Source organism: Suricata suricatta, chromosome 10 (genome assembly GCF_006229205.1).
Source record: "Suricata suricatta isolate VVHF042 chromosome 10, meerkat_22Aug2017_6uvM2_HiC, whole genome shotgun sequence".
In the NCBI taxonomy this organism is placed as follows: domain Eukaryota; kingdom Metazoa; phylum Chordata; class Mammalia; order Carnivora; family Herpestidae; genus Suricata; species Suricata suricatta.
In genome coordinates this window covers 24,856,525-24,881,723 of record NC_043709.1, presented here as the reverse complement: position 1 = coordinate 24,881,723, position 25,199 = coordinate 24,856,525, and the positions used below count along the sequence as shown (strand labels likewise).

General features: G+C 42.8%; 1 long non-coding RNA gene across 1 annotated transcript in view; it reads right to left on the bottom strand.

Annotated features, from left to right (window-relative positions):
* Nucleotides 1-25,199, bottom strand: part of LOC115303552 — a 61,190-nt gene that overhangs the window by 28,879 nt on the left and 7,112 nt on the right. The window contains exon 2 of the long non-coding RNA XR_003914124.1: nt 14,926-15,006. This is a non-coding gene — a long non-coding RNA (uncharacterized LOC115303552). The remainder of the gene's footprint in view (nt 1-14,925; nt 15,007-25,199) is intronic.

The following is a 25,199-nucleotide window of genomic DNA, read 5'->3' as shown; positions in this document are numbered from 1 at the left end:
AGAGAACCCAATGGAAGCTGGCCCACACCTAAGGGCTCTCGGCCACCTTCCGGACCCACACTGAGCAACAGCCTAAGTGGACAGACACTTAGCAATGCCAAGGATTACAGCTCTCCAAACACTTCAATAAGCAGCCCTCTCTGCACACAGACTTTCCAGGCTTGGCCTTGACCCCGGGATTGCAGGTCAAGTCTGGGGCAGCTGGTGCATTCGAGGGCACTTTTGTAGTTGTTCTCTGGGTCTGAACCTGCCCCCCAAAGCTCCCTCAGACCTTGGGGAGAAGAATCACTTACATCATTTTCCATCTACTCCCATACCCAACATACACAGAGTTCATATTGCTGACTCTGGTGACTCGGAGTGGTCAGGGTGATGAGATCATGCCATTTTTCAATTTAAAATCCTCTAGCAGTTTCCACCTCATTTAGAATAAAATCCAGAGTCCTACCATGGCCTGGGCTGCCCAGCCTTGAATGATCTGGCTCCTGCTGACCTACCCTCACTGCCTGACTCACACGAGCAAACACTGGCATCTGCTGAATGAATTACAGTACACGTCAGATAGGAGAGACACAACAGCTTCGTTCCAACTAAGTCCCACTCTTGAATTCGCATCTCACTGGCCCAAAGCACTTGACCAAGACCCTTAGGCATGCTGCCCTCTCACTGGGTCTGTTTTAATGCCTTTTCATAACTACAAAGGTAATTCATGTTCACTGTAGAAAGTGAATAAAAAATAAAAATTTGAAAGTTAAAATAATTCAGAGATAGCCCCTGTCAACACTGTTTTTTACACACTTAACACACAAAATGGGAATCCTATTCTTACTGCTTTGTGACCCACTCTTTTCATTTAACAATGTGGTATCAACTAGTGACAAGCTGGTCACTACTTCCCTACACTGCTGGACAGTTCATTTATTTCCCCTTTTTTGGTTATCGTAAAAAACAGTAATAAACATTCTTATGCATTAGGTACATTTCCACTATTAAATGCTCCAGATAGATTCTTATAAGTGGAATTGCTTGACAAATGGAAATACAATTAGAGCATTTTTAAGTGTTATTAAATTGCTCTCCAGAGCAACTGCATCAGTTAATACTCCCAGGATCAATACTGAAAGAATATTTGTCTCCTTTTTCCTTTACTAATGCTGGGTTTTAATATATATATATATTTTGTATACATATATTTCGGATATGCAGCATTCGTGAATGGATGGATGAATGGATAGATGGATGGATGGACAGAAGGACTAGATGGATGAACGGACAGATGGATGGGTGGGAGAAATGAATTTTGTCAAGGAGTCCCAAGAAAGATACTGAGCCACATGAACAAGTTGTCTTCTTCCCGTTTCTAGGACTCTCCGGACCGGTTTGTGTTTACACCGTGGGCCCAGTCCTTCCCTAGTTAAATTCTGCTGAGCCTCTCTTGGCTTTTGGGCCTGGAGCATTAGGCTCACATCCCACCAGATCTGGCTCTCACTCCCATTTGGCACCAGCAGAAGAGGTATTAAAATTACTAATTTTGGCTTACATGATGCTTACCATCTCAAGTAGAACTAATTAATGTTTTAATAGCAGAATAATAAGTCCCAGACTTCCCTTAGCAAAGCAAAACTGAAAGTAAACACCGCACTGGACTGCTCCATGGGATCCAAACCTACCAGCTGGAAAGACAATCACCAGGGGCGGAATATGACCCAGAATCTGTGCTAAGAAAAATTTAACCCCGCAATGCCATGCTGGAGAGCTGCCTGATACCCATTCACCCATGTGTAGACCCCAACTTGTCAGTCCTCCAAAATCCCTACAGCAGGACCAGGTTTTGTTTGATGGCAGAGCCCCTGCCCTGTACTTGACATTGTTTGAAATATGCTAAGTACCTATTAAATGTCTACTGAGTAAGTAGACACCAAAAACAGGGAATGTGGGATGAGAAGAAGCATGGAAGCCTGGTTACATGAGTGAGTGCCTATATACCTCGTAAATTCTAGAACACAGGTTTGGACCTGTGTCAGACACAATCCCATTCACTTTCTCTGTGCTATGTTGCCTTCCAGCATTAAAGAAAAATGTTTAATGCCCACTACATGAGAATTTGTGTTGTAATAAATAATCCCAATCATCGTTTTGAATTTAAAATGTCTCAGAGGCACTTGAGTGGCTCAGTCAGTTAAGCATCTAACTCTTCATTTTGGTTCAGGTCATGATCTCACAGTTCCTGGGTTCAAACCCTTCATTGGGCTTTGCCCTGACAGCTTACGGCCTGCTTGGGATTCTGTCTCCTTCTCTCTCTGCTCCTCCCCTGCTCACTATCTCTCTCTCAAAATAAATAAATAAGCATTTAAAAATAAATCAATAAAAATAAAATGCCTCAAATAATCAACTGTATTTTACCTATAGTGAAGATGGTCTCACAGCAACATTTTCCTTGACTTCTAAACGTTCTCTATCTGCTCAAAAGATATGGAAATGAGAACAATTGAACCCACAACAAGTCAGCAGTAAAATCATAGTTTTGGGGGATGGAAAGGCAGAGAGCAAAATGAACAAGGGACTCTCCAGTTTGCTTTTCTTTTTGATATATACCCATTTTGGTTGGAGACAGGAGTTAATTTTAATTACATTAGTTTATTTAATTAAGTGCCAATAACAACTTATGTGCAAATGCAGTACATGAAACTGTGTAACTTATCCATTCACTTATCTGGTGTCAGGCCCTATGGAAATAAAGACCATAAGTTTCTTCCTATATTCATAAAGCTTATTACTGACTAGTGAGATCCATAAGCAATTTGTCATAGTAGAACATGGTAAGAGCTAAAACAGACCTATGCTCGTGGTATAACAGCAAGTTCTTTATCAGATTCTCTAGGAAGTGAGTAGTTGTGGCAATAGAAGAAAAGAACGGATCGAGGAAAAAGTAAGAGGAACTACGAATTACGTTAGTTGAGAATATTAACATGAGCAGTCACCTATTTACTGAGTGCCTTAACTATCAACCAGGCACCTAAAACAACTCACTGAGGTAGTATCTATTATTATCCCCATCATAAAGAAGAAACTGAGGCTTAGATGGTTGAAATGGTTTAACCAACTAGGAATTTCCTAAACAAGAGAAGAACAAACTGGAAGTAAATGAAACTAGCATATAACAATCATTGCCCCAAATATCACTTGAAAATTCCATACACACCTATACTGATTATCTACTGCTACATAACAAGTTACTCCCAAAACTTAGGGGTCTAAAGCAGCAAGCATTTATGTTATCTCACAGTTTCTGTGGTCAAAATTCAGGAGCAAGTTAGCTGGGTTGCTCTCGCTTAGGATCTCTCAAGAGTCTGCAGTCAAGACGCTAAGTGGGGCGGAGTTCACCTCAAGGCTTGACTGGGGCAGAAAGAAGTACTTCCGAGATGGCTCAGTCATGTGGCTGTTGGCAGGATGCCTCCATTTCCTTGCCACGTGAGCCTCCAGGTAGGGTTGAGCATCCTCATGACACAGCAGTTGGCTTCCCCCAGAACTAGTAATCCAAAGAAAGCAAAATAGAAGCCACAATGCCTTTATGACCTGGTCTCCAAAATCTCACACCATCACTTCCTCCACTTTCTATTAATTAGAAGTGAATCATCAAACACAGCCTACACTCAAGAGGAAAAAAATTAGTCTCAACCTTTTAAACTATGGAGAACTTGTGAATATATTTTATGTTAATTTTTAAAGTTTATTTATTTTGAGAGAAAGAGAGAGCACGAACAAGGGAGGGGCAGAGAGAGAAGGGGAGAGAGAATCCCAAGCAGGCTTTGCCATTAGCACAGAGACCAATGCAGGGCTCAATCTCATGAATCATGAGATTGTGACCTGAGCCAAAATCAAGAGTCAGACACTTAACCAAATGAGTCATCCAGGTCCCCTGTGAATATATTTTAAAACCATCACTATAGTTCAGACTGGAAACAATTGCAAAGACCCAATCCAGAGAAAAAGTTTGCATTTCAAAAAGTAGGCGGCAAATAAATCAGATCTCAGATGCTGGGAAAAGAAAATGGCACCTACAGGTCAGGCAAACGGCTAGGAGTCTGCTCACAACCATTAAGTGCTGAAGTGTAATTATTTTAGGGGAAAGGGTTGGAGGCTTAGTAAAATTCATAGTTTTAGAAACAAAAATATGAAGTGAAAACACACTTCTTTTTGTTATTAATTTCTTTTGGTCTTCCCTCCTACTGAGCAAAAGTTCTTTTGAAAATGCCAATTTCTTCCTTAGATGTGCCTCAAGAAAGGGGTTTGGTCCAGGGAGAAGGGAGGAATTGGGGTCTCCGGTGGGCCAGAGGAGGGGAGCGGCAGCAAAGATCAAAGGCAAGGTGACCAAGAGGGAAGAGGAGGAAGAACAGGGCCCCTTGGTAGGCTGCTCACACCAGACTCTCCTTCAGGCCTTGTGCTTCTGGACATTCCGTGCTCTGTTCAAAAGAGGGCGGCTCCTCCTCTTCAGAGCATAAAGGAATTGGATGGACATGAGTCTCCTGGCACAGAAAGCCATTCATAGGATTTCACCAGTGCAAAACACAAAGCATGAAATGGTCTAAATGTTTGCAGGCAGCATTTGCACTGTGGAATTGGAGAAGCATAGAGGATGGAAACCAGGGGACAGTCAGCATCTCAGCTAAATCAGTGATGTGCCTGGAGGACCCGGGTTCAAATTCCAGTGCATCTCTTACTCGCTGTGACACTGTGGGAAAGTTCGTCTTTCCCAAAGGTGGTTTCCTCTTTGTAAAGATAGGAGTACTATTAATTTCCTCATAGGGCTGTGGGGTTTAATGAGAAATCTGAGAGCTTAATGAGCATCAGCTATTATTAATGCACGGCCGGGACAAAGCCATGAAGTTGACCTTTAGGAATAAAAATGGAGAACATTTGTTCATTTTCAGCACCTCAGTGTGTAGTTTATGAGAAATCCTCTGGAGCACTGTTCAAAGAACAGAAGGTGAACCACTGCACCTCCTCTCCCTCCTCAACCTCTCCGACTTCCCATCCCTTTGCCCTCCAGGATGAGGGAGGGTCCCCACCACCCTGAGCTGGCATGGAAAAACACAAGGAGCTGCTGTGACCTGAACACCAGCCACATTTCCAGATCCCTAAATCCTGGGAAGGCGCTACAGCACGGATTCCCACAGTGCTCCCATTCCCATCTTTATGAGACCGTGTGGGGGGTTTCTATGCAGCAACAGTCCTGTACAACGGCAGCTTTTCAAATCCCCAAAATTAGGTACAGGGGTGCCACGACAGGCCTCCCGGAATTCTAGGGCGAGGGAGCCTGGGATAGGTGTAAAGGTTGGTGAGGAGTGTCTCTGGAACAAAGGGTGGGAAATCATCCCTAGAGGACTATCCTCAACTAAGCTTCACATCACAAGCCCCAGAGCAATAACAGCTCAAGACCAGTAGGGCTGTGTGCTCATGTCCGGCACATTGTTCCAAGGCCTTTGCAAAGGAGAAAGCGGTTGTATATTAATATGTAAGGTATTATTACAAGGGACATGAAAAGACGCTGATGAAGAGTCACTGCCATTTCCCACTCTGCATGACCAAACGTGAAGAGGTTAGATGACCACGTCGGTCTCTCGCTCCCGCTTCCCAGTGGGGAGGGAGATGAGCTGAGGCCCCAGGCTGACCAGAACACCGATGTCAGAAACAGGCTGACATTCCCCTTCCAGATCTAGCCCGTTAATGTCTTCCACTCCTGGATGGTCCTAAATACCTTGTGAGCCAACCAGGTAACCCGAGGCCCAGGCAGCTTACTCAGTCAATAAGTGAAACACTTTCCTAAGAGCAGGTAAGCCCAACTTCATGAAGAGTCAGTCAGCAAATATAAAACCTTCATAAACTATTCATGCCTCTCTGGGGCTTCAATGGGACTTCCAGAGAACAGCAGGAGGGACTTAGCACTTAATTACAAACTCTGCCTAGAAAATCACTTTATTCTGGATTCTTAGAAGAAAAATAGAGTGTGTTGCTATTTACTTTTAATAATAAAACTGCTCAGCATCTTTTTTTAATGTTTTATTTATTTTTGATACAGAGAAAGACAGAGTATAAGAGGGGGAGGAGCAGAGAGAGAAGGAGACACAGAACCAGAAACAGGCTCCAGACTCTGAGCTAGCTGTCTGCACAGAGCCTGATGCAGGGCTCGAACCCACGAACGTGAGATCTGACCTGAGCCGAAGTCGGAGGCTTAACCGACTGAGCCACTCAGGCGTCCCAAAACTGCTCTGCATCTTAAGACTGTCTCCTGCCTTCACTGGACACACTGCCAGCTACATGTGGTCACACACCCTTGAGGCTTCTGAGACGGATTCTGGGCCACCAGCCTCCGGCCCTTACCAGGCAGTAGGAAAATCTGAAGTTCTCTCACAATATTCTCCCCAGCTCAGTAACACTAACAGCAACGACCTGCAACACTTCCTGAGCCAGGCACTCTTCTCAGGATTTATGAGTATTAAATCTTTCCGAAATTTTCACAACTGCCCTCAAGGGTAGGTTCTAATATGATCCCTGCATTTTACAAATGCAGAAACTGAAGCATGGAACAGATAGAGAAGGAAGCCGTCCAAGGACCTACAACCTGCAAGGCTGTAAAGTGGGGCTCCAAGCCCTCAGCCTCATGCTGTGCACCTGTCACTGAGTTATCCAAACGGTCTTACTGTGTTCTGTACGTCGTCCTGGGGCTTCTCCTGGCACTACGGGATGAAGCGCCTCTCCCCCTCCTGGCGTCCTAGCAAAACGCCAGTCTGACATTAGATTGGGACCATCTAATACCCAGTGTCCACACCTCAGTTGTTTCTACACTGGAGAGGACAGTGTTCCATGCTTTTTTTTTTTTTAAACACAGACTCTCTTAGATTTCTTACCCCATTGGCTCCTTTCTTTAATTTTTTTAATGTTTGTTTATTTTTGAGAGAAAGAGAGACAGAGCATGAGCAGGGGAGGGGCATAGAGCGAGGGAGACACAGAATCGGAAGCAGGCTCCAGGCTCTGAGCTATCAGCACAGAGCCCACTGCGGGGCTGGAACCCAGCAACTGTGTGATCATGACCTGAGCCAAAGTCACATGCTTAACCAGCTGAGTCACCTATGCGCCCCTCTTTTATTTTTGAGAGAGAGCAAGCAGGGGAGAGGCAGAGAGAGAGAGACAGAGAGAATCTCAAGGAGGCTCCACACTATCAGTATAGAGCCTGACATAGGACTCAATCCCACAAACTGTGAGATCATGACCTGAGCTGAAATCAAGAGTCGGACAGATAATCAACTGAGCCACCCAGGCGCCCCCTCATGTGCTATTTTCTAGTGATGACCAAAACTTCATTTCTCTCAAGGAGGATAAAATAGTAGAACATCGGTTTAAAGACAAAGAGATAGGTTTCTAGTACCCTTCTACTAGTTCCCAATGAGTGACCATGGGTAAATTATTTAATGTTTCTGAGTCTTAGATTCTTTGTCTGTAAAATGTGAGTAATTACATTTACCTTTTAACATTATTATGAGAACCAAAGGACAGAAGGAATACAAAGCTCCTATGATAAGCACTAAAGAGTAACTCCCTAAGGTTCTTTCCTATTCTCAAAGTCTTTAACTATTTGAGTGTTATTGTTTGGGTCATTTTTTTAATATTATCTCCAAGGAAGAAAAGGCTTAGGTTTGCTCAGCTTATTTCATTCTAAAGTATATCCCTTGGGTGTGGAAAATCAACAAACAACTTTTGATTATCTACCAGTTAAGCAACCCTGCTCTAAGGCCAAGGAACTTACATTCCTGGAAGCAGCAAATACATGGAAAGATAACCAAGTGTTCCAAGAAGCAAACAGCTGAACAGGAAACTAACAGAAGAAGAAGACACTTCCCACCGAGCTCTGTATGAGGTCAGAGGCAAGAAATGTTTAAGAAAGAACAGTTTGAAACAGGCAGAGGTGATGGGGAGAAAAATTCCAGGAAGGGCTCAGAGAAAAGCGGGGGAGAGAGAGAGAGAGTGAGAGAGAGGAGAGAGCAAGAGCGAGCGAGCAAGCAGCAAGGTCTGAGATCAATGGAACGTCACCCAACAGATCCAGTCAACAGGAAGGCAGCTGGCTGGCAGCAGAGATTATGACAGGAAGTCAGGATTCAGTAATTAACTGATGGTGGTCACATTATCACAGCATTCCGCTAAAGCATTTGCCAAGTGCTTCACAAGTGTGACCCTGCTTAATCTGGGCCAGGGCTGTGTTAAACCGGCATTCCCTCTATTTTGCAGTTGAGAAAACACACTCAGAGATGCATATTTACATTATTTCCACATGTGATCTAAAAATAATCCTGAGAGATGGCCAGGGCAGTCATTATCTCCCTTTCAGAAAAAGGCAAATTAAGGCCCAGAGAGCCCATGATCTAACGCAAGTGGTTCTCAACACTAAAACTAAAGATCCACCACCTTCTTTTTATAATTAGTATTTATAACACCAACTTTATTAACCTGAAATGAATAAAACTCATAAATAATGTTATACTCATAACTGTAACAACTAAAACTCCCACAAACCTCCAAGGTGACGCACAGGGGATAGGATTCCTTAGGCTACGACTCCTCCAAGGTCAAAGGCAGGGCCAGGTCTCAAACTCAGCTCTCCTTGTGAAGGTGGGATGTGTCCAGAGTGGAGAACACAGGCGGGAAGGGTGGATGTCCGTAGAGTCGGGCCTTTAGTGTCTTACCCCTACCCCCGGCCCCCAGTATTAACAAGATGCAAGAGCAGCAGGCACGCCCACTCACCTCCTCTGTTGTTTAATCTCTAAAGACTCATCTTGCTGAAACAGAAATTAAACCTTTGTCTTCTACTCTCTGATGGTAACTATTCCACATCCTACTTCTAAGAGCAAAAAAAAAAAAAAGGCAGCAACTTGAGAAAAATTTTTTTTCTTACATTTTTCGTGGCCAACGCAAATCATGCTACAGTAGGATACAAGACGTCAGGAAACAGGTGTTTGTTTTAAAAGTGTGTGTGCGGCCCTGGATTAGGTTTATCTTTCTCTTGGTTAAAGCACTGACAGAACTGATGTCTTTGATCTACCCTGCCAACAAAAACCAAAAAGTCATCCAGAGCTCACATTCCAGGGGTGCCTTTGGGAGATCCTGGACTGACAAATTCCATGCACAGACTGTTAGGAAGAAAAGCCAGACATTATTTTCAAGCTTGCGGCTGAACTCCTGTGCTTTAACCACGCTGGCATGCTTCTAAACCTCTGTCATGATCGATCAAACATAAGCGGCATGGCATTTTTCTCAGCAGGTTGTGTGCATTCTTTTATCAGACATTAAAAAATAAAAGTTACCACGCAGAAACTGCTTTCCTATGGTTCACATTTTTAGTTCTACACAGAACTATTCGCTCAGCAAATGATTACTAAGCACCTACACAGTGCAAGGCACTGTTGCAAGTTTAAAGCACGCACTGGTCTTCCCATGATTCCACAACCTGGGGAAGACATGAGCCAGTTACCTAGATACGAGCCCCGGTGGTGGGCGGGGGCAGGACTAAAGGGCAATGGAAACTAAGAGGTAAAGCAGAGTCCAAGCAGGGTATGGCCATGTGCTCACCAAACCCAGAAATAGTGTAGATAAAGAAAATCTACATACAATCCCAAATTTAAATTATTAGGTATCTTCCAAGGCGAAACAAGTAAATCTCTCTCAATTAGCCTTAGCCACACCTACTGGTAGACTAAGAATAACTAATTTATTAGAGAGAAGAGGGGCTGTTGGTTTATAAAAAGTCAGTTGAGTCTCGGGCCAAACACCAAGTGAAGAGGAGAACCATGTGCGAGAAGGAGGTAACTGTGGGCGGAAGTGCAGACACGCAGGGACGCGGGCGCACACGCCTGGCCTACAAAGTCAGAGGCAGGAAGGCTTACCTGCCAAGGGAAAGACAGACCAAAAATGTCTTCAAAGTTTGTTAAAGTTCTGTGATGCACAGCTCATTTTCATTAATTCTGTCTCCATTTGTAAAAGGAAAAAAATGCTACATTGTTAGGAAATGGATAGTCAAAAATCTGTTTTATTTCTTGCAACCATGGAAAAACAAAAGTTTTTCTTTTTTCCTCATATTTTCTTTATAGGTTTTATTTATTTATTTATTTATTTATTTATTGAGAGACAGCGTGGGGAGGGGGCAGAGAGAGGGGGGGAACAGAAGATCTGAAGTGGGCTCTGCACTGACAACAGAGAGTCCAACGCAGGGCCCAAACTCATGAACCATGAGATCATCACCTGAGCCGAAGTTGGATGCTCAAACAACTGACACACCCAGGTGCCCCCTTTTTCCTATTTTTAATAGCAAGTCTCTAATTTATCCATATTCTATTTTATGGAGGGTAAGAAAAAAGACTGCTTTAATGATATCACATCTTCATCTTGTGGGATCCTGGTATACCACCACTAAACGTTTTCAACACCTTTTTTTTAATGTTTATTTATTTTTTGAGAGAAAGAGAGCATGAGCCCAGGAGGGGCAGAGAGAGAGGGGAACACAGAATCTGAAGCAGGCTCCTGGCTGTCAGCATAGATCCTGACGTGGGGCTCAAACTCACAGATTGCGAGATCATGACCTGAGCCAAAGTCGGGGGCTTAACCAACTGAGCCACCCAGGTGCTGTCACCTTTATTGAGCTATTACTTACATACCATAAAGTTTACCATTTAAAGTATAAAACTCAGGGGCGCCTGGGTGGCTCAGTCAGTTAAGCGTCCCACTTCAGCTAAGGACATGGTTCGTGGGTTCTAGCCCCGCGTCGGGCTCTGTGCTGACAGTTAGCTCAGAGCCTGGAGCCTGCTTCCGATTCTGTGTCTCCCTCTTTCTCTGACCCTCCCCTCCTCGTGCTGTCTCTCAAAAATAAATAAAAAACATTCAAATTTTTTAAATAATAAAGTATACAACTCAATAATTTTTAGTGTATTAATATATTACAATGATCACCATGATCTAACTTTAGAATATTTTCATCATTCCTAAATGAAATCTTATATACATATTAACAGTCGCTCTCCTTCTCCCCTGACACCTGCCTCCTCTCCCAACCCTAGGAAATTATTTATCTATTTTCTGTCTCTATAGAGTTGCCTACTCTGGACATTTCATATAAATAAAATCACACACTGTGGGGTCTTCTGTGACAGGCTTCTTTCACTTAGCGTAATGTTTCTGAGGTTCACCCAGGTTATAGAATATATTTCTTTTGATTGCCAAATAATATTCCATTATATGAATATACCTCATTTTGTTTTTCTGTTTATCAGCTGAAGGACATTTGGATTGTTTCCAATTTTTAGCTATTATGATTAGTATTGCTATGAACATTTAAGTTTTTGTATGGGCATCTTTCACTTCTGCATATATACCACCTAGGAGTGGAATTGCTGGGTTACGTAGTAACTCCATGTTCCGCACTTTGAGGAAGCATCAAACTGTATTCCAAAGTGACTGTATCATTTCGCATTTCTGCCAGTAGTATATAGAGCTCCAACTTCTCCACATCCTTGCCAACACTTGCTGCAGTCGTCTTTTCTATTCTCATCCTACCTGATGTGTTTGGATCTGTATGCCATGATATGTAATGGTGTTGAGCATTTCTTTGTCCTTGTTGGCCACTATTTGTATATCTTCAGAGAAATGTCTACTTAAGTCCTTTGCCCTTTACTAACTGGATTATGGGGGGGGGCGGTCCTTGTTAGTTTTGAGTGGTAAGGGTCCTTTACGTATTTTGGAAATACGTCACTGAGATGTGTGAGCCACAAATACTTCCTCCCACTCTAAGTAAAGGTTGTCTTTTCATTTTCTTGATGGTGTCCTTTGAAGTACAAATTTTTAATTCTGTTGAAGCTAAAGGATTTTTAAGTTGCTCTAGGGTGCATACCCTTTGAGGAGGTGAAATTAAGAGGAGGGCCTCTTTCCACACCCATATTCATGGCAGCCTTTTCACAAAGCTAAAAGGTAGAAACAACTGACGTGCCCTTTGATGAATGGATAAACAGTATATCTCAACCTTAAATAGAAAGGATTCTGAAACATGCTACAACATGAAAGAAACTCAAAGATACTATGCTAACATGAAATTAGCCAGTCAAAAAAGGACAAATACTGCATGATTCCACTTCTATGAGGGACCTAAAATAGTCAAATGCATAAACTCACAGACACAGAAAGCAGAGTGGGGGCAGAGTAGACAGGGCTGGCGGGAGGGCATGCAGACATCACTGTTTAATGGGGGCCGAGTTTCATCAGTTTTGTGCTGGGAGCCGCATCAGCCTTACTGGATAACAGAGCCACAGTGAGGAAATGGCAAACGTTTGCATGGCTCCTGCCATGAGAGGCAAAAGTGGTATCTCCTTCTACTACTACTGCGCATGTTGAAAATAAGCTTGTTGGGGGCACCTGAGTGGCTCAGTCGGTTAAGCCTCTGACTTGGGCTCAGGTCATGATCTCACATTCATGGGCTCTGTCAGCACAGAGCCTGGAGCCTGCTTCCAATTCTGTGTCTCCCTGTCTCTCTGACCTTCCCCCACTCATGACCTGTCTCAAAAATAAATAAAACATTAAAAAATTTTTAATAATAAAAAAAAGAAAAGAAGCCTGTTGTCATTAATTAGGCCTCACAGCATTCCAAATCAGACCGATATTCCCCACACAGTTACCCCATAAGAAAAAACATTTTCCCGTCCTTGCATAAGATTTTTTAGATCAAAACATTATAAATATTTGGCAAAAGGCTCTTCTAATAAGGCTTGCAGACCCAAAACATAGACTTAAAGGGGTTAAAAATACAAAAATTGCATTTGAGTCTGGCCCGGAGAAAAGGAGCCTCATTTGGAGATAAGAAATAAAAATAAGGTCAAAAACATAGTCCATTTGAGTCTGGTCTGAAGAAAATTGGAGCCTAAACTGGAGATTTAAAGTAGAAGACAAGGTCAGAACATAGTGCCTTCCCAAGGTCTACTTCTACCTTGTGCTGACTTCAGTTAGGAGGAATCTCAGCTTTATTGGCTTAAATGATATGTATATCATCCTGTTTTTTGCTGAAGACATCCTGTTATGTTTTTGGTTGTGGGATTTGCTCAACCTCACAGTAAGTGTGTTCTATGACTTGGTTGTAATTTGTTAATCAAAAACAAAGTCATAATTATTGGCAAAAAACCAACCTGTACAAAATGAAATAGGTCTGTCACTTTCTTAATCTTGGGGACTGATGCAAAAATGAATGAGATAGTTCTCTGTATGCCTTCAATGATTAAAAGCATCTTATCATAAAAAATTAGTCATTATAAATGTTTTTATTTTTCTAATGTCATCACATCCAATGATTAAAACATCTTACCACTAAAAATTAGTCACTGTAAACAATTCCTATTTTCTGATGTCATGTTATTGCTTAATCAATAAAAAGAGACACCAAAGCAGACAGAGCAGAGATGCCTGCCTGGTGAGCGACAAGGAAGCATGTGGCTCTCTCATCACTCTCTTGCACGCCGACACCGTCCATCCTTTCAGGGACCCTTGGACCTGCTGGAGCTGAACTCCGGCAGTTTTGGGAGATGAGTTTTGCAGATGAATGGTGGCATCAGCTGAACAATGATGTGACTATACTTAATGCCACTCAACTGTACACCTTGAAAATAGTTAAAATAGTTAAAAAACAAACCAACCAACCAACTCGAGGGCAGCAGTTAGTTAGTTCCCCGTCCTCGGGTTCTGTTTCATCACCTTGCTCTTTCCTGGCAACTTGTATGCCAACAGGGAAGATAGACCAACAGCACAAAAAGTGAAAGGTTCCAACAGTCTAAGAACGAGCAGCCTTCTGAGTTAAATGAGACAGCAGATGTGAAAACCGAGTCCTCCTGCTGACGGCCATATTTGAGGAGGCTCATACAGTGTGAGGGACTGCGCTGAGTGCTGGGGACTCACAGATACAGAAAATGAGGACCCTGTGCTCCCCAGGAATTTACAGTTGAGGAATAATCTTCAACCCCATGAACGAGAGTCCATCTAACTCAACCTTTCTGGGTAACAATTCGGTAAAGGCTGGACTGAACAACAGTGCAATCAGTCTGGCTGCCCAGCAAGCTCCAGATTCTTCCCTCCTCTGACACTACAGCTCATTTTTCGACAATACGAAAAGCCAAAACTGCTTATTTATCCCATCCATTAAACATGAAAAGAGGATAATTATGTAATTTGGGATCCAGACAGTCATCTTGCTGAATGAATTTATGCGTATGTGTGTTCGCAACTTTCTCATTTTTCTCCTGACTGCATGGGAAAGATCACTGCAGTCCATTAGTATACAAGTGGATTCATACTGCGGAATCATTAACAGCAGAGCCGTCCTGCTGAGAAGTAAGAGGAAGTGTCACATACGACCAAAGGCTAAATTGTCTATTAAATCAAGTTTTTGAAAATTACAGACACATTTAGTAGGTGCAAGACTATACCAGAACAAGAAAAAAATTCTAGCAGAATGGCTAATCACAATAATCTGTGCCAAAAAACAACTTTTAAAAAGTAGCAAAAACAGGAGTTCATTCAATAACTCAATAAGCATTTATTCAGCATCTATTATGTGCCAAGCACCATGCTAAGTTCCAGGGCTAACTAAAGAAGGTGACTCGATCTTTCCACAGGACCCCTAACCACGTGAGATAAACAACATGTTCAGGAAGATATAATAAATGCTGTGAGAGCAGATATATGTAGTGCTACGGTGGCAACAGGATCATGAAATGGCACAGAGAAATCAAAGATGCTTGCAGGAGGAGAGGAAACTTAGGGTCCACAGAAGTAGTTAGGCCAAGAAGGTAGAGGGAAGGCTGGGTTCCTGGGAGACAGAACAGCACACAGAAGGAAATAGCTTACCTACACAGGTGAGACTCTGGGCTGTAGAGCCAGGAAGATCCAGGATCCACTGCAGCTCCACCACTGGTTCAATAAGTGACCCTGCAAAGTAATTAATCTTTTCCAGCCTCATTTTTTAAATCTGTAAAATGGAAATAGCAAATTGTACCTCCTCGCAGGGGATTAAATGAGGTAAGCACAGAAGAAAAGCCTAATAAGCATAGCTATTATCATCAAGATGATTTTAATAGGGGAATAATAAGAATTGAGAAAAGCATTTGATCCTTGCACTTTGCCTTGAATTTGATCTCAGCTTTCAGCCTTATTATGAAATATTCACACCCAAGAAAACAGTAATGTCTGGGACAGGTATAAATTGATGTAACCCCTTACATAAATGCATGTGTTGAAGTTAAGGTTAAATTCATTTGTGAGTAACCAAGACCCCAAAGAATAATTCAAACAAAATTAAAATGCATTTCTTTTGTCTGTCGAAGTCCAGAGGCAGGCAGTGCAGTGCCAAGGAAGCCAGCTCTGGTCCATAAAGTCCGCACGGAACCAAAAGTCCTCCAGGACACTGTTCTCATGATCCAATATGGTGGCTAGAGCTCTGGTCACCGTAACTGTGTTCCAGGCAGAAGGATGGAGGAAGAGAAGGCAAAGGGCACACACCAGTGTTTTCAAAAGGATCCGAGAAGTTTCCCCAAAAACCCTTGTGCTCACAGTCTATCAGCCAGAACTAGTCACCCAGCCTCCTCCGGGGAGGAGCCTTCCCGGGCAGGCGGGGAAACATAGCTTTTATTCTGAATGGCTAACACTTGTGGGACCTGAAAAAGAGAATGAACACTGGGCATAACTAGCAGTTGCTGCCATAACATTCAGTCTACTAGAAACTCAAAATACAATAAATGGATATTTTAAAAGGAGGGCATCATTGACATCACTAAATGTTAATTTTCAGAAATCTTGCAGAACTCCAGCCGCCAGGATTGACAAGCACGTTGGGAGAACTGGATACACAGAGGCAAGCCACAAAGGGGATGGAAAGATGCTCATAAGTTGCTTGGAGATGACCAGTTTATCAACAGCTCTTTTTCTCTTCCTTGTGAGTGAGAATGTGAACGTGTTAACTGATGCTTTCAGAAAGTAATGGTCAAGGTAGGCATATTGTTTGATCCAGTAAACCTGTTACTTGTATTTTCTTCAATAGTGAAACAAACTGCATACACGTTTCCTGAAAAATATTCACTGAGAAAATAGATACTTAAATACACTGTAGGACTGAATGACCATGCGAAACACTGACGTATGTTACATAGCCATCAAAAATAAAAGCCAGGTCCAGGGCACCTGGGTGGCTCAGTTAAACGTCCAACTCCTGATTTTGGCTTTAGTCATGATCTCATGGCTCGTGAGTTCAAGCTCCACAGTGGGCTCTGCTCTGACAGTGTGGAGCCTATCTGGGATTCTCTCTCTTCCTTTCTCTACCCCTCCCCCACTGGTGTGCACCCGTGCCCTTTCTCTCTCTCTCTCTCAAAAGAAATAAACTTTAAAAAATACATGTTCAAATAAGAACTTTCTTTTGAAGCAAATTTTTTTTGTTAATTATACTACTACAGATTATTATAAGATATACGTTAAATGTATAAAGATGTGGACATGAATTTAACTTCTGAACACTGACAGACTGATTAGGGGCTCCAATCCCCAGCCCAGTGCAAAGCTAGGTGGGCTTTATATAAAGTCACAGGGATTTAAAAAATATAAATAATTCTCTGTTCTGTGTTCTCAAAGAATAAAAAATTTCATCAACAGGTAGCACAAACTTACTTAAAATGACATTATGCATTTAACCACAACAATAACTAACTCCAAGGCTGACTATTCTGAACTCACCTCCTTTCCCATCTCTATATCCCTTGATGGAAGTAAGAATGAGTAGATTACTGACAATATGGAACTATGAAGCAAAGGAGAAACTATAACAGTTATAGAAACAACAGGGGACATAAGTAACCAAATTGAATGATCAAAATAAGATTCTCAGCTCCAGAATAATAATAATTAAAACTGCAATCTTTAATTTGTTATTAATTTTTAAAACTTTTTTTAATGTTTTATTTCATATTTGAGAGAGAGCATGCATGAGAGAGTGCAAGTGGAGGAGGGGGGCAGAGAAAGAGGGAGACACAGAATCCAAAGCAGGCTCCAGTCTCCAAGTTGTCAACACAGAGCCCGATGCAGGGCTGAAACCCACCAACTGTGAGATCATGACCTAAGCTGAAATCAGATGCTTAACCAACTGAGTCACCCAGATGCAGATGCCCCAAAACTGCAATCTTTTAGAAAAGGTTTGCTTCCTCTGAAAAACTCACATGCTCTCTTCTTTCCAAGAGTGTGAGTTATGCACCTTATCATGACTCCCTTTTTGCCACGGCTGCCAGGAAGCTCTCCAAAACAATCGATCAAAGAACCTACCTTAGTTCTTTCTCTTCAATGAGGAAAATGAGCAGTTTGGTGGTGGTGGTGGCCTTGTGCAGATGCAAAGACATAGATCTTTGTGGAGACTCTGACGGGCAAGACCACCACCCTCGAGGTCAAGCCCACTGACAGCAAGACAAGGAGGGCACCCCCCTGTCCAGTGGCATCCAACTGTCCAAACAGTTGGGAGACTGGCCACACTCTGTGCGACTACGACATCCAGAAATGGTCCCTCCTACACTGGTGTTTCGCCCCTCGGGCGGCACCATCGAGCTTTCCCTCCACCAGCCAGCCCAGAAACACACCTGCGACAAGAGGGTCTGCCGCAACTCCCGCAAGAGGAGGTGGGGCCTCACCAACAACCTGCACCCCAAGAAGGTCAAATAAGGTCCCCCCTCGAGCTCTTCCTTTGCCCACAGGGAAGCCTCCTGCCTGAGCCCCAGGACCCTGGGGCCTCAATAAAATTTCCCTTCAGCACTATGAAAATACAGTATTTTGCATTCTCTTCTCTTCCTTGGTTCTGATTTTTCAATTTCTAGATCCACTTCATTAATGTCATTATTATACACCTGTTGAAAGTCACTTCAATTTTTTTAAAGGAGTAGCATAAGTCAAACAAATTCTCTGGAGTCTTCGGAGTTCCATCAAAAATAACATATACTTTAGCTCTTCCTAAGTGAGCTCATCAGAACTATGCACTATTCCCAAGCTCCTATGACACGCACTTCTTTTACTGGGGCTAATGTGGTACTCAAAGGCCATAGCAGAAGTTGTATTCAACATAGAACAGACACCGCTTGACTTGGCCATGCCGGATGACACCTTCATCATCGCCTCGAAGAGACATTCTGCCGTAAAACATAAACACCATGTCTCATCCTGATACCGTGCCTGTGGCTACAGTGATCGCTATCGTTTTCTCGGCAGAAAAAGCCCATTCTATTGTAATTCTCCATCACACATATTTCAAGCCACCCAATATATGCCCCCTTAAAACACTGAGCTAGCTGTCTTTGTAAACGACTGCTGATTTTTACCCTGCGTGAATTTTACAAGATAGATAACAAAGGGAAAAATACCAGGAGACTCAACAGCTCTCTCTGGTTTTATTTAAAGGAAAAATTATTTTGTCTCTACAAGGACATCTTGTTTTTCCTTTCCTATCCATACCACCATCTCATGTTTTGAAAATCATATAATATACAAATAATCCCAAACCCAGCAAAACACAAGAAGGTTCCCATGAAAATGAACTCTTCTTGTAGCACAAAGGGAGGATTTCTGATACATTGTTTCATAGCATGTGCACTTATAAACTCTCTCGGGAATATTTGCCAAGCACCTGCTATGTGCATAGCCTCTACCTGCCCTTTTCCTATACGATGTCATTGTGGGGAACACAAACACATCTGCCAAGCTGATTTTCCGCTTGCTCACTACAGTCAGGTTGCACTGGTTTAATGTTTTCAAGGGTTCTGGATCTCCAGCCTCTTCAGTGCTCTCATGCAATTGGTGTCTTCTCCTGCACCCAGACCTCCTCCATGAATTCATGAGGGCAGAGCAGCAGCTCTCGGGGGCACTGAGCCAGCACGCCAGCCCACAGCAGGTCCGGGGTGCTACCTGTTTTGTACCAGCTGGCAGGTATTTTCAACAGCATCTCAGGTTTGCTCCCCCTTATTTCAGGGTTGGCCCACAGAGCCAACGCTGCCGCCCCATCTGCCCACCTCATCCATTTCTCCCAGTCTCCTCACACCCCTTCCTCCCCTCGCCTGACATGGTGAGCTCTGCTGATCAAAGACTCCCTCTTCATTTCTCTCCAGAGGATCGGGGTCTCAGCTTCTCCGTCCTGCTACAGCTAAAGACGGCCAGCTGGGGCTTGCATCCCTCCCCACAAGGGGATGTTCAAAATGTCCACGTTGTTGGTAGCATCAAATACATAAGAGCATCCTTTCTCTTATTATTGTGACAAACCTGGAACCATCACAAGGACGCTGCTGAAAGCAAAATGTGCCACAAAGAAAATGCAACTGTGGGTAACTAGACAATCCACACCAGGGTTTGAAAATTATTCAAAGCAGTGACTAGCACTTTGCGCAGGCAGCATCCCCAAGCGAAGGCACTGGAAGACGAGGGTGACAGGTGCAGCATCAGAATTGCTCCAGCAATGCTCATGCAGAGCACCAGCCTTCATGCTTTGATGGTAATGCACTCATTTCTCCAACCTCTAGCACTCTAAACGGAAGTGTAGTTTAATGATGGCAACTGGATTGAAAAGTAATTGGAAACTGAAAATAGAGACTTTGCCTCATTATAATAATCCTCTACCAGAAATGTTTGTTGTGTAAAAAAGCACTATTTCCTGGGCGCCTGTTTATAAGGGAATTGCCATTCAAGATTTTAAGGGTATAACCATTAAGTTCTAAGCCACGAATGCTAATAAGCCTGTAAAAATTAAATGCATCTGCATTCATTTAAAAATTTATATTTTGATTAAGGACCCAATACAGCTGAATCTATTTCAAGTAAATAAAATGAGAGACAATAAATTCAAACCATGAGTCTATTCTGCTCACCTGATTTCCTTCTAATGCCATTTTCTTCTCCTCTCTCTTTTTAAGAAAGCTTCCTGCCCAGCATGGAGCCCAATGCAGGGCTTGAACTCATGACCCTGAGATCAAGATCTGAGCTGAGATTAAGAGTCAGACACAACGGACTAAACACCCCCCAGGCGCCTCAATGCAATATTTTTTCTACTCCTCTTTTCCTTCCTATTAATTCCGTGAAATCCGGCACCCAACCACGCCTCATACAACTTTTTATAAGAGGCAAGATATCCACAGCCAATACCATCCTAAATGGGGAAACTGAGAGCAATCTCTCTCTAGTCAGGAGCAAGACAGAGAAGTCCACTCTCCTAACTTTTATTCATCATAGTACTGGAAGTCCTAGCCATGGCAATCAGACAACAAAAATAAATCAAAGGATTCCAAATCACTAAAGAAGAAGTAAAACATTCACTATTTGCAGGTGATATGACACTACATAGAGAAAACCTGAAAGACTCCACCAAAAAATCTGCTAGAACTGAAAAATTCCGTAAAGTTGCAGGTTACAAAATCAACATACAAAAATATGTTGCATTTCTATACACCAATAATGAAGCAGCAGAAAGAAAAATTAAGGAATCTATCCCATTTACAACTGCACCAAAAATAGTAAGATATCTAGGAATAAACTTATTAACCAGATGCAAGACCTGTACTCTGAAAACTATAAGACACTGTTGAAAGAACCTGAAGATGACACAAAGAAATGGAAAGACATTCTGTGTTCATGGACTGAGAGAACAAATATTGTTAAGAAGTCAATACTACCCAAAGCAATCTACACCTATCAATCCCTATCAAAATACCAACATCATTTTTCACAGAGCTACAAAAAACAACTCCTAAAATCTGCATATATATTACAAAAAGACTTGGAATAGCCAAAGCAATCCTGAAAAAGAAAAGCAAAGATGGAGGCATCACAATTCTGAACTTCAAATTATATTACAAAGCTACAGTATTCAAACCAGTATATCACTGGCATGAAAAGATACACAAAGATCAATGGAAGAGAACAGAAAACCCATAAATGAACCCTTAACTATATGGTCAATTAATCTTTGACAAAGAAACAATATCTAATGAGAAAAAGACAGTCTCTTCAACGAATGATGTGGGGAAAACTGGACAGCAACCCATAAGAATGAACCTGGACCACTTCCTTAAACCACACGCAACAATAATTCAAAATGGATTAAGGTCCTAAATGTAAGACCTGAAACCATAAAAATCTTGGAAGAGAACACAGACAGTAATTTCTTTGACATCAGCTATAGCAACATATTTATGGATATGTCTCCTGAGACAAGGGAAACAAAATAAGACATAAATTGTTGGGACTACATCGAACTAAAAAGCTTCTGCACAGCAAAGGAAACAATCAACAAAACTAAAAGGCAGTATACTAAGTGGGAGAAGATACCTGCAAAAGACAGATCTGATACTTTAGTATCCAGAGTATGCAAAGAACTTAGAAAACTCAACACCCAAAAAATGTATAATCCAATTAAAAATGGGCAGAAGACATGAATAGATACTTTTCCAAAGGAGAAATACAGATGGCCAACTGACACATGAAAAGATGCTCAACATCTCTTATCATCAGGGAAATGTAAATCAAAACCACAATGAGACACCACCTCACACACGTCAGAATGGCTAAAATCAACAACACAAAAAACAACAGGTGTTAGTGAGAATGTGGAGAAAGGGGAACTCTCTTGCATTATTGGTGGGAATTTAAAGTGGTGCAGCCACTCTGGAAAATAGTATGGAGGTTCCTCAAAAAGTTAAAAACAGAACTACCCTATGATCCAGCAATCACAGTACTAGGTATTTATCCAAAGAATACAAAAACACTAATTCAAGGGTATAGATGAACCACAATATTTATAGTAGCTTTAATTTACAATAGCCAAATTATGGAAACAGTACAAGTATCCACTGACTGATGAATGGATAAAGAGATGATGTATATATATGTGTATACATATATACATATATATATACCCATATGTGTGTACATAAATACACATACATACATACAATGGAGCATTACACAGCCATAAAAAGAATGAAATCTTGCCATTTGCAATGACATGGATGGAGCTAGACGGTATTATGCTAATTGAAATAGAGAAAGACAAATACCTTATCATCTCACTCATATGTGGAATTTAAGAAACAAATGAGGGGCGCTGGGTGGCTCAGTTGGCTAAGCATCCAAACTTCAACTCAGGTCATGATCTCATGAGTTTGTGAGTTCTAGCCCCACGTTGGACTCTGGGCTGAGAGCTCTGAGCCTGCTTCAGATTCCCTCACTCTTTGCCCTTCCACCACTCACATATGCACATGCTCGCTCTCCCTCCCTCTCACTCTCTGAAAAAAAAATTTTTTTAAATGAGCAAAGAAAAAAAGAGAGATAACCAAGAAACAGACTGTTAACTCCAGAGAACAAACTGGTGGTTCCCAGAAGGGAGGGGTGGGGGGAGGGGTGAAACAGGTGATGGGGATTAAGGAGGGCACGTGCTGTGAGGAGCACGGGGTGATGTGCAGAAGTGCTGAATCACTATATTGTGCACCTGAAACTAGTATTACTCTGCATGTTAACTGGAATTTAAATAAAAACTTAAGAGGCACCTGGCTGGCTCAGTAAGTAAAGCATGTGACTCTTGATCTCAGGGTTCTAAATTCGAACTCCACACTGGGTGTAGAGATTACTAAAAAAAAAAAAATCTTAAAAAAAAAAACAAGAAAAAGAAGTGAAGAAGTGAAAACTTAAATAAAAAGGAAGCAGGATGCACAGAGTAGGGGAAGAGACAAACTCGTCTAACATTTTTTCTTTTATGCTACCCTCAGGCTGACCGGCTGTGGGGGTACACTGGGGGTGATGGTAATGGTGGGGTAATGATGACAGCAACTACAATTATGTATGTACTCAGTTCCAGACATCCAGACATGTCAAAAATGTAACTCTCAACAACAACAACAAAAAACAGTAAGGAATAAATACTTTTAAAATCATTTTTTGGGGGTCGCCTGGATGGTTCAGTCAGTTAAGCATCCAATTCTTGATCTCAGCTCAGGTCATGATCTCTTGGTTCAAGAGACTGAGCCTGCCATCAGGCTCTGCATTGACAGTGCAAAGCCTGCTTGGGATTCTCTATCTGTCTCTCTGTCCCTCCCCCATGCTCACACACATACACTCTCTCTAAGTAAATTTAAAAACATTTTAAAAAATATAATTTCTGTGATTGCAAGTAACAAAAACATGGCTAACTGAAGCTTACAGAAATGGAGATCTATTTTTCTTGTGAAACAAGAAATATGGATATAAACAATTCTAGGGATTCTTAGGGAGCATGCTTAGGACAAGGGGTTGCTATCTCTGTGATTCTCCCGGTCCTCCCCATCATAGTCACAAAGTGGCTGCTGTGGTTCCACCCATCACACCCAAGCACAGCTACATTCAGAGCAGAAAGCGGGTTCTCCTCACGCCCCTCTTGCCCAGGAAGAAAACCTCCCATTAGCCACCCCTCTACAGACTTCCCTAATGTCTCAGATCAGAAGGTACTCATGTACCTGTCCCTAAGCCCAGGGGCATGGCCCATATTTCCTGAGTTTAAGTGACTTCTGCCCGGTTTTAGTAACGGCTTTGGGGCAAACAAGATACAGCCTGACACGATGTTTTCATCTCCAACCTACAGCTCAGGAGGCCAGATCTCAGTGAGGTGACATGACCAGCTGAAGGTCACAGCTGTTAAGCGGCAGAGCAGGGATTCAAAACCAGGAATCAGGCTGTTGTCATTCCACTGCGCGGCCTCTCTGACTGTAGTAGTCTCACTCGCTGGGACCCAATCATCTCTACCTAGGAAGCGACGCGCCCCCCCCCCCTCCTTTTTTCTTTCATTATACCTTTTTTCCTCTTTGGATAACCACACTAAGTCTGTGAATTCAACAGAAGAACCAAGTCCAAATCAGTTGGGTCAAGAACACCTGTGATATGGCTGTCTCTGCTCTGCAGAGAACCGTCACATCCAATCATCCTGGGTCAGGGGCTGGAGCCCCTTCACCCACAGGTCACCAGCGGGACAGCCATCCTGTAAACGGGCCACAGGAACTCCTCATAACGGAGACATGGAGGAAGCGAAGCCTGACAAAGCTGTCCTCCTCAAGAGTGAGGAGCAAGCCTTTTGTAAAACCGCTGCTGGCTGCCAGCTCGGGCCTCCGCCTCCGTCCCAGGTGGCCCTGGGCGTTACTTAGCATTTTACCCCCAGCGAAGGCAGAGGCGGCAGACAATGAAAGGTTCCCAGGGCACCCAGTACTGCCCGGGCAGCTTTCTTAACCCGTCGGAGCTCCATTGCCCTTAACTGTTACCTGTACCAAAATTATTATTTTCACTTGTAACTATCTGTGTGACCTTGGACCTTTGGCAAATCCTTTAATTTCTGTATGTCTATTTATCTGTAATATCCCTTAATGTTGTAGAGTGGACGTAAGAAGTACTGGATATAAATACCTGAAACATGCTGAGCGAGTGCTTGGCACACAAGCCCCAGGGAATGCTGGCTGTGTGACTCAGTGGCACTGCACCCTCTAGCTCTCTCACCTTCTCTGGACAGGGTGAGGGCATACGGAAATGGACGAGCTTATCTAACCCTACCGGGGGGCAAGGAAAAGGAATGAGTGAACCCCTTCTGGAGGACAACCTGGCCATATATACCAAGACCCCCCAAAAACTGTGTGTACCCAGGAATTAACTCTAGGAGTCTATCCTCGGGAGACGAGACGTGCAAACAAGACTCGTGTCCTGCATCACTGTTATTTATGTGCACTTGCATGTTATTTATAAAAGCAAAAACTGAAAACAATTTCTATACCAGGAAATTATTAAACAACTTCCAATGACATAAAAGCGAGAGGACAGGGCGCCTGGCTGACTCAGTGGGAAGAGCATGCAACCCTTGATCTCAGGGGTTGCGAGTTCAAGCCCCATGTTGAAGGTAGAGCTCACTAAAAATAAATAAACTTTAAAAGCAAGAGGGGGCTCCTGGGTGGCTCAGTTGGTTGTGCATCTGACTTCGGCTCAGATCATGATCTCACAGTTTGTGGGTTCGAGCCCTGCGTTGGGCTCTGTCTGACAGCTAGCTCAGAGCCTGGAGCCTGTCTTCGGATTCTGTGTCTCCCTCTTGATCCTCCCCTGCTCAT